A 9,457-nucleotide genomic window follows, 5' to 3' on the forward strand; every position below is an offset into this window, starting at 1 on the left:
CCTCGCGGCCGATCCACCACCGCCGCGTCGGGCTCCGCCACCAAGAAGAAGCAGCCCAAGGCACGAGCCTAGAGATTGCCGCAAACGGCGGTGTGTGAAGAGTTCGCCCCGGGAAGGACGAACTACGCTGCGGACGAGTCCTTCGTTTTGACGAGATGTTGGATTGATGTTTCAGAGGATCCGGTGTTCGCCAACAACCAAAAGGTTACTGCGTATTGGGAGCGCATCGCCGAAAAATACAACGAGGCCAAGCCGTCGACCGCCTACGGCGCGTCTCCAATAGACCTCAACAATCCGATGTTCGAGGATGAGAGTTCCGGCACTCTGATATCTCGGTGTCCCCCTGGCATCAAGGCTGCCAAAGCCAAGGGCAAAGCGACCACATTCGCCGCGGCGCCGCCATACCATGCCGCAAGCCCGGCCGCGAGCGCGACCCCGAGCGAGACTTCGGCTGCGTCACATGCCTACACGGATTTGGTGGCCTCCTCCGACTACGGGACGTTGTTGGACGCGCACAACGCCCTGATGCAGGCAACCAACCCGGCTCAAATCGAATGCATCCAGCGGATGATCGTTGGCCTCGGCCGCAGGTTGGGACTACTCTAGACGAGCCGGGGTTTAGTTTATATGTAGTGCACCTTTTTTTAAAATTTCTTAGTTTGTAAAAAAAAATTAATTTCTTATTTTGTAACTTTTATTAATTAAGTAAATGTAGGATTTGCTTTAATTGTGTTGTTTTTATTTATTTATTTTTCTTGGCATATTTGCATAAATTATATAAATACAAAATAGAAGTAAAATGCTTAGGGCGGAGCTTAGGGCGGGCTATAGTCCGCCCCATTGCAGGTGGAAGTGGCGGAGGATAAAATGCTGACGTGGCGGTGCATAGGACGTCGCTTAGTCCGTCCCACTGTTGATGCCCTTACTCTATCAACTATGCATTAAAATCAGTGTCGTTTCAAAAGTTCTTATTTTTCAAAAACGGATATAGTAATCGTTAATTTTATCAAAATTCTTCAAAACACCATTAGCCCTTACAAATCATAAGGGTCGCTCTGATACATTAAATTGAAATTGAATTGAAATAAATTTGTAGTTGTGCAATTTCGAACCATGACCCAAACAAACCCATCACAAAATCCTTATTTAAAAGTAGTCAAACAAAAATGTTTAATTCATTGCATACATTTAGATTTAGAAAAAAATCATGGCTAAAACTCTTGAGTTGTAGATAAGCATGTCTGAATTGCAATAAGCATTCATGAATTGACATATCTACACATTGTGGTTAACGTAGTCTTGTCGTCTCATAAAAGATGTCTCATTTTTCTTTTTAGTTTGTCTTACTAAAGATGTCACATTTCCATTTAAAAAAAAAAATTCTCTCTCAAAATAATATAAACATTATATTTTCTCTTTCCACCTAACACATAAAACAAAACTTCCTAAAATCTCGTGTCATCCCACAAGTATGACATCTTTTGTGGAACGAAGGGAGTTCTAAAGATCAAGTACAAACTTGAGCTTCCAAAGGCAGTTAAGACATTGAATCATATCCAACGATAGTCATTAAAAACACCTCCTTGATTCTTCACATCACATTCATCTGCAGGTTTCTATATGTATATCACTAACTTTATCACTTCAGCACATGGAACGAGTCGGGTCGGGTACCCAATATTGGGTCGGGTCAAGACCCGCCAATGAATTGGTCGGTTTGAGTTTCTTTCTATAAAAATGCTATATTCAGTAATATTGTAGTACATCTTTAGATTTAGACACAAATCATGCTAAAACTCTTGAACATATAGATAAGCATGTATGAATTGCAATAAATTATATTCATAAATTAAAGAAATGAACAATCGGTTTCTTACTATGAATATTGGGAGAACTCGAGAGCAATCGTAAGAATGTATGAATTGCAATAAACATTCATGAATTAAAGAAAATGAACTAACCATAAGAGGCGAACTGATATTGGGCATTGAATCTTATCGAAATTGTCCAAAATCACGATTAATTAGCCCTTGCCAATGTATTTGAGTTTCCAAATACTATTCCATAACTTGCACTGGTATTGGGCCTTAGAAAATCAAATCCATTTATTTTACAATTCCATGCATGAAAATGATTTTAGTTCTCAAATTAATGACTGATCTAAGGGATCAAATAAGTGTACCTATAAGAGCATCTCCAATGGTTGGCTAGCGACCGGCTAGTCGATTCGCGGCGCTGGCCGATCGGCTAGCCGAACCATTGGAGGCAGCCAGCGGGCGACCGGCGAAAATTTCGGCGTGGGCTAGCTGAACGCGCGTCGCTAGCCGATGCGCTGGCCGCCATTGTGGCGGCCCGATCGGCAGCCAACGATTTTTATTTTTTTTATTTTTTTAAAAACCTATATAAAACGCGATTTTAGTTTCATTTTCATTTGCACCACTTGTTTTAACGAGTTTTCTCTCTCTCTCTAACTTTTTGTACAAGAGCATCATCGAGCGATGGATCACAACAACGAGTCGGTCCAGCGGCGAGTGGATCTCTGAGGACTCCCACGGTACCCGTGGGATGTGGATGGGAGCCGAATAGGCGGGCGAGATGGAGCCCGGGGTTTAACATCCCCTGGAATCAGCGATGGGGATGATGGCCGAAGCGCCGGGGGGGTGGGAACGAGGGTGGGATGCGGGGTGGGGTATGCCGGGCATGGCGGCGGAACGGCGCAGTCGGGCCGGGGTGCAGGGAGGTATGCCCCGGATAGCGGCGAGATGATGTGGTATGCATCCGGGATGCAGGGGTCACCGGGGGGGGACACGGTCTATCGTCCCTCCTGGATTTTTTGACGGCTTCGTCTCACACGTCGACCCCAGTGGAGACGCAGTTCACTGGCGATGACCTTTTGTCATTGCATGACATGAGGATCGATCTCGGCGATCCGGACACTCCCGTTCCAGCGGGGCGGGCCGCGCGAAAGAAGAAGAAGAAGACGAGGGGGAAGGCCAAGGTGGTCGGCGAGTCATCGCAGCCCGTTGTTGACGACACCCCGGCCGGAGGAAGTGGACGGAGGATGAGTACGCCGGGGTGGAGGGGGTGGTTGGAGGTGTGCGACGATCCGCCCTGGTTGCGAACAACCAGCGGGTCGTCAACATGTGGGCGAAGATTAGAGCTGCCTACAGGAGGCATTGCCCGCACGGGAAGGACCGGCGGGGAGGAGGTCCGGAAGGGGTGGGAGCGCATCAGGGCCGCGGTCGGCCGTTTTTGGCGTTGTACGCCAACGCCCTCCGTCGGCTCACTAGTGGGGCGGGAATGAGGAGGACGCCCGGAGGATAGCCAGAGTCGGGTTCCCCTTGGCGGGAAGTACAAGGAGTTCCACTTTTGGGAGTGCTATGAGTTGTTGAAGGACTCCGAGAAGTTTCGGGCGGGGGTGCGACGTTGGGTGGCCGAAGAAGCGGGCCGAACTATACCGGCGACTACTGACGACGGCGCAGCAGCGGCGGATCCCACGACCTCCCCCGGATGCTTTGAGGAGTTTCCATCCCCTCCTTCATTTGCCGGTCGCCCTCGCCCGGTTGGACAGACGGGCGCAACGGGGCTGCGAGGGGAGGATCCCACTATCGCCCCCGCGAGGTCCAAGTCCTCCGCCCTCCCACCCGCCCCCACTCGAGTACACTCTCCATTCGCGTAACCAAACGCGGGATCAGATGTACAAGGTCTTCCAAGATTGGAGGACCGCCACTCGACCCCACGGAGAAGATGTTTCTTCACTCGATGCTCGAGAGCATGCGGGTTGATTTGGATGTCGCGATGGCACGGCTAGGGGGTTCCGACGTGGGCTCGACAGGCTACCACGGGTGGCGGCGGCGGCGTGGCGGCGAGGGAGTAGAGAGTGGCGGGGCTCGTGTGTGGAAAGCCTCCTTTTTTAAAAAAAAAAAAAATCATGTACTTTTTTTTAAATCTTTTGTACTTTTTTGAATGGAATGGATTAATTTTCCCGTATATGTGTCGTAAATTTAATTCCGTAATTTAATCGTAATTTTAATTCGTAAATATAATATATTTTGAATTATTTTTATTGCGGTTGGCCTATGGCTGGCTTAAATCTGATGTGATAGGTGGATTTTTAGTGCTGCTGACATGGCAGGGAGAGAGAGTGGCTGGCGTATGGCTGGCCTATTTGCATTGGAGATGCTGTGAGCCTAACTTAAGCTATTAATTTAAAATAAGCGGTTGCGTGGATGAAAGTTGTGCCATAATGTAAAGTGTCATTATTAATGGTCAATAATAATATGTCATCACGCATGTATTATTCGAATCACATGCGCCCAAATATTTGTGATTCGATGGTAGCATCTTAATCTTATTATGTCATGCAATACTTCGAATCGATTGTAGCGAAATTATTTGAAATCCAATAATTAAAAACAGCAACTATTTATGATGATCTTAGGTGAAATGTTAGTTATTTTTAGTATCTAGTGAATATTTTTTAGAAAAATTTGGCACTTAAGTAAATAATTCAAAAATCCATTAATACCAAAAGTAGACAAATAATCATATTATAATAAGTTATAAGAGAGAATAGCTATAACATTGACTATAAGACCCTCTTGGTGAAATTAAAAGGTTACTATTATTAAAAAATAAAAAAATAGCCCCAATTTTGACCTAATGATTATTAGTTAACTCGAGTTAGACTTTTACCTAAGTGCCGCATATAAAACGTTTTCCCTTCATCGCATCCATTTCAACATAAATTATCATGAATGTGTGATGTCATTATTATTTTATTTTATAAATTAAATCAATTTTGGCGGTGTATGCAAATGCAATGATGAGAAGTTTGTTATAGGAGTATTTGTGGCCATATATTATTTAGTAGGCTAAAAGTCGCCAAATAATCAAAATTTACGTTAGTTTTGAATAAGTAACTCAAAAATAAATTATTACCTTATGGAATTTGAAATTAGAAATCACAATAAATAAGGTTACCTTTGTGACGTCATATAAATTCAAGATATTTTAATTTTAGCATGATATCTTCGAGAATACGTTTTTTCACTATGATAGTAGTATTAAATGTAATTTTACTTGACTCAGACAAATTATTGCTGGTATTAAATATGAATGTAAGTTTGTCCGTGGAGATTTAGCTGGCCTTTGCGAAATATTGCCCCACAAATTAAATAAAGTTCCTTTTAAATTAATTTCCTAGTTGCAATAGTGATTGTGATCTGTGGGGCCCCATTCCCGTATAACTGTAACTTTATGGCTGATAATAATCGTGTTTCTAATTACGTACGTAACTCTTTAATCAATTTTCTGTTATAGTCTAAATTTGGATTGAAATTATTTTCTTTTCATTCAACAAAAATGTGGTATAAATAAAATAAATTGTGGAAATAAAATTTTGGCAGGAAACAAATCACTAAAATTAATTGAAATAGTTGTACTACAAAATTATTGATAGTAAAAGACAAATCAGAAATAATGAGAAAATGACACGTGGACCACATTCTTCCAGTATATAGAAGAGTAGAGAATCAGCACCAATTGAAGAAGCACAATCCAATCCAATCCATTCTCCAATTCTAAAAAATAAAAATAAATAAATAAAATTTCAGTCCAGTCCATTCTCTTCTTCACCAATCTCCTCCATTTTACACAGGCAGAATCCAGAAATTCGGTGAATGGGGGTGGAGTACACCTGCTGCGAGGCGGAATTCTTCATTCACATTGCCGTGATCGTGCTTCTGGTGCTGTTCGCAGGGCTCATGTCGGGGCTCACTCTCGGCCTCATGTCCCTCAGCCTCGTCGATCTCGAAGTCCTCGCCAAGTCTGGAACTCCAAGGGACCAGATATACGCCGGTGCGTCTTTTTTATTATCACTCTAATTAGGCAGAAATTGAAGCACAAATTCGGAAAAAATTTCAGTCGGGAGATGGAATTTCATCGATTTTGTGTTGTTATTTGCAGCGAAGATACTTCCGGTTGTGAAAAACCAGCACTTATTGCTCTGCACTTTACTGATTTGCAATGCCGCAGCTATGGAGGTAGAGTAGTAATTTCTCTTCTCTGTTTATTATGATGCGGAATTCAATAATCTGAGATTAACGGTGTTAGGTGTTTTTTGTGAAATCAGACGCTTCCTATTTTCCTCGACGGCATCGTTTCGGCTTGGGTTGCGATTCTTGTATCCGTCACTCTGATTCTTCTGTTTGGTGAGGTAGGGCTTTTTCGATTAAACTATTGAAGAAGCTCGTGTGATTGCTAATTACTTTACCTTTTGCGATTAAATTATGTAAGAGTCTGATAATCTAATGATTGATACCTAATTTATCTCAGATTATACCACAATCCGTTTGCACTAGGCATGGGCTTGCTATTGGAGCAACTGTTGCCCCAGCCGTTCATGTTCTTGTTTGGATTTGCTTTCCTCTTGCATATCCCATAAGCAAGGTAGCATTTCCCTCTTCTTCACTCTCCTATGTGGAGTATATTTGATTTTCATAAGTTTTTACACTTTTTTATAATCTGTATTTTTCTTTTTGAAGTTGTTGGACTTCTTGCTTGGTGATGGCCATAGAACTTTGTTTCGACGCGCTGAGCTGAAAACACTTGTTAATTTTCATGGCAATGAGGTAAGGACATGTATGTTAATGCTTTGGCTGTGTAATTTCCATCAGATGTTGCTCTAATTGGTGGTGTGTGTAGGCTGGTAAAGGTGGAGAGCTGACACATGATGAGACAACAATTATTGCTGGGGCGCTTGAACTCAGTGACAAAACTGCTAGTGATGCCATGACCCCGATATCGGACATCTTTTCAATCGACATTAATGCCAAGCTTGATAGGTATATGGATGATTTGGGACTCAACAACTTAGTTCCTTTGATCATTATATGTGTTGTGAAATCGTGTTATTCTTCCTCTGTTGTAGGACTATGATGAATCTCATCTTGGAGAAAGGGCATAGCAGAGTGCCTGTCTATTACGAGCAACCTACAAATATCATCGGGCTTGTTCTGGTACATGTTTTGTATTTTGGTTTCAGATTATAAGTTCTTATGAATTTGGATGCATTATTATGTTAATATTCCACAAACTAAGCAATCAGGGCATTGACTAGGATCTGTAATTTTAAATTCTTTAGATAAGCTTTTTCTTACGTAGTGGGATCCCAATATTTAGTGATCCTCAGTCAATATTCCAGATATGAGAGGAGAATCAGTAAATGAGCAAGTCATAAAACATAAAGTAGTAACAAATGTAAACTAGTAATGGGACTTTTATAGTATTTCACATACTCACCTACTTTTATGAGAATTCTCATCAGATTACCTCACTATCACATTTTTTTTCACACGGCATCTGCATATATAGTTTTATCTACATTGTTTTTTAATTTTTACTAGGGGCTTAATATGCAGTACCTCCAACTTTTCTTGTTTACCTATGTCCTTGGTAAAAAACTTGTTAACCATTCATCCAGAAGATACAGTACCAGAAAAAAGTGCCCTTGAAATTTCCCAAAGGTCGTTTGAAACACTGAAACCCCAAAAATTTTATCCACAAATGAGGCCTTGAATGTTTACCAGAAATTAGTTATTTCTATGCTTCATTAAGACGATTATCATCAGAATACTGCTCTTTTTAGTCATATGAGCTAGCAACTGGATACATGTGCAGCTATTCTTTCTTATGCACTTACTTTACCTGGCTATTTCTGTTTAACGCCCAGCTCGAGCCTTAGGGATTCTTCATTGTTGTTTAATTGTTTGGGGAAAATATATGTGGCCTAATATGTAGAGGAACAAAAAATCCCAAACTTTATACTTGATGTTTCACATTTATCATTTGATGAGGTGTAGCTCGAATCGATAGAATCTACCCCATACCAGCTGGATTTGAACTTAAATTTGCACCAAAGTAACGTCCCATTAGTTTTGACATATGGAAAATGTGCTAATACCTCTACTTCCTCTTAAGGGTTCGAAACCGCCCCTATATGACATCTTGAATGAAATTTCCCGAAGGGTCACAGTCACATGGCAGTCGTAAAACAGTATACCAATACAACCGACAAGCCTGCTAGCCAGGCGCCACAGAAAAAGGGCACATGCAATCCGTGTTGGTTTCTAGTTGTAAGATAAATGTCAATGCAGTTACAAAAAACTTAACCACTTATTATTACACCCTGTAAAATCCCAAACCCAAAGGGGTTTAGGAAAACGTGGACGGGAAAAAAATGTGAAGACAAAGGCCCCACAGAAATGGAAGAGTTTCCCCAAAAAATGGAAACGATTCTTTCAAAAACCCCCCTAGGGCCAAGAAATGGACCAAAAAAATGTATCGGACATTCTCAAATGGAAAGTCCCGCCAAGCTCCCCCCCAAGAAGAAGAGGCAGTAGGGATTATTACCATGGAAGATGTGATAGAAGAGCTTCTGCAGGTGAAGTTAATACATTATAATGTGTTATCCATAACCCTTAATTTTCACTTTCTCTTACATTATTTGGTGGATTGCTTCTTGCAGGAAGAGATATTCGATGAAACGGATCACCATGTCGATGAGTCGTGACCATATATACATAGCGTAATTATATGCGAGAGCTAGATATGCAACATTGATACTACGTTGAAAATGTTGTTGTGACTTTTTTCGTATGGAGTATTAGTTTTGGTTGAATATATGTAAGAAATTGAAAGAATTATTCATTGATTAATGAAATTCGATTGAAAAAATCAAGGTGAATCGTGCCACATATAATAATGGCACGTCGTGATTATATGTAATTTTATCTAATATATATATGGACTACACGTTTAATAGGAAAAATGTTTATAAGAGCATCTCCAATGGCCATACCAAGAATAACAGCCAAAAACTCTCCTCCCACATTATCTAGGACTAAAGCCTGTCATATATCGCACAAAAACTGACAAGCAATAGTCTAGCCATAGACCAACAAAATTATGAAAAACAAATAAATTACAATCACGCAAATTACAATTAAATTTACGACACGTATACGGGAAAATGCAATAATTTTATTTAAATAGAAAAAGTACATCCTAAAAAATGACATAATTAAAAAAATCTATCGTTGTGCAATCTTCCGCGCCCACAACTCTTCAATTAAATCCTTTTTGGAGTTGAATATGAGCATCCACTGGGCGCATGTCGGTATTGCCTTGAGGCGTCGGCTTCATCGTGAGGTACCCCCATTCGTACGTTGGGGGGGGCCATGTCGTGGCTTGGACCGCGCATCGAATCGCTATTGGCCCAACTAGTCGCTTGTACACCTTCATCTTCGACTTTCATGTTGTGCATGATAATACAAGATACATTATATCAAGAATGCGTCGACATGCCCAAACGCGTTGGACCCTTAATCGCGCCCATCGAGACCGAGCACACCAAATGCCCGCTCCACGTCCTTGCGCGCCGACTCCGCCGTTCCGC

General features: G+C 41.6%; 1 pseudogene; it reads left to right on the forward strand.

Moving 5' to 3' along the window:
* The first annotated feature begins 5,557 nt into the window (after positions 1-5,557).
* LOC125223036 lies at positions 5,558-8,740 on the forward strand (annotated as a pseudogene).
* Positions 8,741-9,457: the final 717 nt, after the last annotated feature.

The sequence above is a fragment of the Salvia hispanica genome, chromosome 4 (genome assembly GCF_023119035.1).
Source record: "Salvia hispanica cultivar TCC Black 2014 chromosome 4, UniMelb_Shisp_WGS_1.0, whole genome shotgun sequence".
Taxonomy (NCBI): Eukaryota; Viridiplantae; Streptophyta; class Magnoliopsida; order Lamiales; family Lamiaceae; genus Salvia; species Salvia hispanica.